Raw genomic sequence first — 5,000 nt, forward strand, 5'->3', positions numbered from 1 at the left:
GTACTTTTGACGCATCTTCCAAATTGTAGTTAAGATTTTCTATTTGAGTTATTAGTTGGGAAATATATCAGTTAAATCTTACTCATAACCTGGACTATTTTTCAAAAGGTGGCAAATATTTTGTTTATTTTAAATTTAGTTCACTTAGAGGAGCAAACATTGAATTCTTTTTCTCGGAACGAGCCCCCCCCCCCCCCCCCCCCCACCACCACCACCATCACCAATACCAACACAGACACAAACAAGCACACACACATACACACACACGGACACACACACATACACACACAAGCAGGTGGTTCCATTTTTCTAAGAATAGGTCTTAAACTGGTCTAACTCTTGCTAATATTTCCAATTTTATTGTCCCTTTCTAATAAGTTTCTTTTTATCCTTAATTTTGACTTCCTTTGAACAAAGATTTTCCACGCTCATTTACATTTCTGCATAATTTGATATTTATCTGTCTTTTATCTTTACAATACTTCAAGTCTTTTTAATTTTCATGTCCGTCTCTTCAAAATATTATACAAACTGTCCGACAATTTTGCTGCCCTGGAAATCGAGAATTTTTTGAAATAAAATACATGCTTTCAATTCTTGGTTTTACTCTTTGCGAAAGCCAATTTAAAAAAATTTCTTTATCCTTCAGAAAGGAAATAGTTATCTTAATTTTTAAATTTTATGGAGAAAGCAAAGAAATTATTATTGTTTGGTTTTGTCATTGTGGATGATAATTAGACAAAATATTCCCCTTCAAAACAGTCAGAAACAGAGAAATATTCCAGACCAATTAGCCCGAAGAAAGGAGACAGAACAGTCCCAGATAGAACAAAAAAAACGACTAAACATTTTGATTGGAGCTGAACTTAATTTAGCGTAATTCATTGTCAATCAATTACTTTCAATAACGTAAAAACTTGTTAATATTATTGAAATGCAAAAAAAATACGTTTAGTCAACATCAAGTCGCTTATGCATAGTTCTTATCAATCAAAGACCGCTCAAACTCATGGATTTGGTAAATTTTTGCGAATTGGTAAGTTAAATTTCAACCCAATGATTAGTTGTGATTTTTTTGTCTAGCAATGTTTTCACTGGCGCTTCGGGACTGTTGCCTGAATTTTTTTCGCTTGAAACCAATGAGAACATAACTCGTAAGCAACGAACTTGAAAGAATTTTCAAAGTCAACCAATCTTTATGTGAGATCTTACATGACAGCCATTTTCATGCGAGATCTTTGAAGAAAAGCAGCACCCGACAAAATCATATTATATGCATCCAATCTTGCCTGGGGCAAAACTTGCTTGCAATATTTTGATAGCTAGAAATTGCAGCTAATTGTTTATGTTACGTTGAAATTAAGGATAATAACCTTATTCGAAAGAATTTGTAACGTGGACAAATATTTTGCAATTGTGTTTGTGTTAATTGCTATATAATGTTTATTGTTTGCTATGCCTCGAAAATTGTAAAACTTTTAATCCAACTTATATAATTGCTAAACTCCATCGATTTCTATATTTGATTATTATCTTGGTTATCATATAGTTTGTTAATTAAACACCAAACACCGCGTAAATAGTTAAAAACATTCTCTCACTTTTGAGAACATTACATTTTAGGTTTATTTTTGAATTGTTCGCTGAGTCAAGCTCTCTATAAATCGTTTTGAGTAGTTACAGCAATGATATTTCGACGTCTTTCTTTTTTAAATCTTAGGAACTAAAATGACTTTTTTAAAATAACATTTTGATTTTTTGGTTTTCATCGTAATTGTGATCTTATTTTTCTCGCCATGATTTTCAGACAAACTTATAATTGGTAGTACTTTTTGTCTGTTTCTGGAGAATTTTGAAGTGTTTTTTATATATTTGATCATCTATTACTCATTTTTGATTGTTCAATGGTTCAACGCTTGGAATCGAATACAGCTCAAAATTTTAGGAGGTATTTAAATTTTACATCATTTTTCCGTTTTCTTAGTAGTTAAAAAGGTGTATCAAAAAATCGGCAACGAAAGAACTCAAAGGATACATTTATTTTTTCTATTAATTAACAATTCTATAAAGTTTGGTTTTGGCTCTGTTAGTTTTTGTTGTCAATTTGGTCAGAGCAGCTCATCCATTTTTTGCTAACTGGGAAAGTCTAATTAAGTATTGTAGACAAGGGCATGGCCTCGAGAAGCATATTAAGAATCAAATTGATTTCAATGTTTTCATTTAATTTTCTGTTGTTTCTGTTAGTTTTTCTCATTGTTTTGTGTTTCCTTCCAAAGGGAAACAAAAATTTTTGAGAGTACGCTTTTATGCTTTTTCAGTTGGCAATTTTATCAGTTTGAAATAGCAATTTTAGTTGGCTATTTAGAGACCAAATTTTGGTTCATTGATTTTAGTTCGGAACATCTTACTTTTATTGAACCATTAAGTTTTGCTTGATCGCACTCTTTGGTTCCCTCTGCATAAATTTGTTGTAACGTATAGTTTGGTAAATATCTGTTTAGTAGACTGTATGGATCAAATTTTGAGCAATTCGATAGGATTGAAATATATAATATACTTTTTTAACAGAAATCTATTTATCAAAATTTTGTCCCTGCAGTTTCAGGGAGAACAAAAATACAATAGCAAACTTTTGACTCTGTACTGCCGTAAATATACGTTTATAAATTTTTTGTTTTAATTTTTTTATTTATAAAGTATAGCAATATTTTTTAAAGCTGTTGTATGGTTAACGTTATTTTTTTTATCAATATCTGGGTTGTCGTGGGAGCGAACCCCACCCTAGACAGAACTGGTTGCATATACAAATTTCTCTAGCCTGTGTATCCTTCTAAATTGATTACCTCACCAGTCGTCAACTAAATGCGTCCAAAGTTAGTTGGGTTTTTGTTTTTGATATAGAAAATCTTGTTTGGAATACAACTGAATTTCGTTTTAAATTTTTAGTTGTTTAGTCATTTGTGATAAACAGCATAGCACATCATATTTATTTTGAGTCAGAATTTTCCGAGCCTCACGTTTTATTCGCAGTTTTCCGTTTTCTTTATAATTGGTTTTTGTGGATCAATTCCAAGTAATTTCAATAGTAATTAATTAATATCAATTCTTGTATCGAATCCTAACTATCAGTTGTGTAAAATACATTCTTTATGTAGCAATTGTTTTGCAAAACTTTTGAGCAAAATTTCAATAGTAGTCATCTAAGATGTCTCATGGATTTTGACCTCGAATCTGGAATTTTGAGATTTTTTATAACGCATCGAGGTCCTATCGTGGGGGGGGGGATTATGGCCTTGTTTACTGAAAATATGATAGGTATTATGTCAGATTGGGTCCATAGTTTGACGCGTTTCAAATGGGTTTTATGACAATCAAAGCGACAACCAGCCCATGTATAATTTAAACAATTCCTCTCACTGGTAGACAAGATAACATTATTTGCAATGTGTAAACAGATTGAATCAGTTGAACAAGTCAAAATTGTGATCTAGGAACTTTGCAAATTACCTTTGACTAATGTTTGGTTTCCTTTTATTACTGCACTTCTTGGTATAGAACCCGGGCTGAGCACCAAGAGCATTTCAATACTGAATCATTTTAAATTCGGAAAATGTATATAGACATTTTTACACTTGCACATATTCTGTTCATTTCCAAATATACACTGATCAGTCTTTATTCAGAGTAAAATTATACTTCTGATTTTATCCTGATTTTGATCTGTTCATAACTTATATCAAGCAATTATCAGCCGAATTAACAATGTTGCATAATTCTTCTCAACCTAAAACCTTTTTGTTTTTAACAAAATTCAGCCCTGATTGTCAGCCTAAAATGCACTGTTTTTTTACTTGTTTCAGCACTGATTTGCATCACTTGCCAGGCAATTTTTACACCCTACTACATCACATCGCAGGAATCTTCTTATAATGCTCTGGGTGGTCGGCCTGGGCAGTTTTTGATTAGTCAAAAAATGGATATTTTGTTAGCGATTGTTTATTTAGTGTTAAAGCAGTTAAAAGTTCCAAAAACGTCGTCAATGAAGAAGGACTTTTAAATGAATCCTAACCTATTTTCAACTATCCAAGATCTCTCACACGATGAATCGAGTTGCAAAAAATTTTTCTGTTAGACAATTGACTTGCTACACTGAACTGAAAAAAACCAGAAAACAAATAGTTTTGGTAAAAATGACAATTAGCATAAATGAAGATCATTCTTCAAAAATTCAATTCTAGCTGTCTCTAGTTGTAAAGGGACAATTTTGGTTATCGCTTTGTAACAAAACTGCAAACTTAATCATTAAGGTTTAACGGAAATTAAATTTTGAAAAAAAAATTTAATTCAAAACGCTGGCAAGCGTTTATAGGTAGTCCTTCAATTTTTTGCCTGCTCGGATGGACACCCAGAGTGTTTCAGAACTGAACCTGCCTATTTCAGCATTGACCTATTAAAATTGTACTAAAACAGCAAATTTATTTAAAAAGGTGATCATTATATTATGCCCAAGAGAAAGTGAGAATGTTTCGCGAGTATGCTTTCTATCTTAGAATTTTCTGAAAAATGAAGTTTAATGTGCCTTCATATCTTCCACTAGCAATCAAAATATTAAATTCAAACAAATTAAAAATGGTTTTCGGATAGATAAATAGGAGCCACATATCAAAATAATTTTCAAAATAAATAGGAGCCACATATCAATAGCTAAACTGAACTATATAGCAATATTTTTAATGCGATTGTTTTAAACAAAGTTGAGTTTTACTTTTCATATGCATTTTGCTAAAATTGTCTTTGGATGATTATTTCTTAATTTGTGGATTTCGAAAAACAATTTCCTGTTGAAAATAAAAAAAAAGTTTGCAGTTATTGTCCTCTAAAATTGTACTAATTTTTTGCCATCTGTATGATTAGTAATGACATATAGGAGACAAGCATGTTGTTTATATTCTCTAAGTGGTTGTTATTTGTCTCAAAATTTGAGAAAATATTGAGTGGTC

Source organism: Convolutriloba macropyga, chromosome 15 (assembly GCF_964194025.1).
Source record: "Convolutriloba macropyga chromosome 15, txConMacr16.3, whole genome shotgun sequence".
Taxonomy (NCBI): Eukaryota; Metazoa; Xenacoelomorpha; order Acoela; family Convolutidae; genus Convolutriloba; species Convolutriloba macropyga.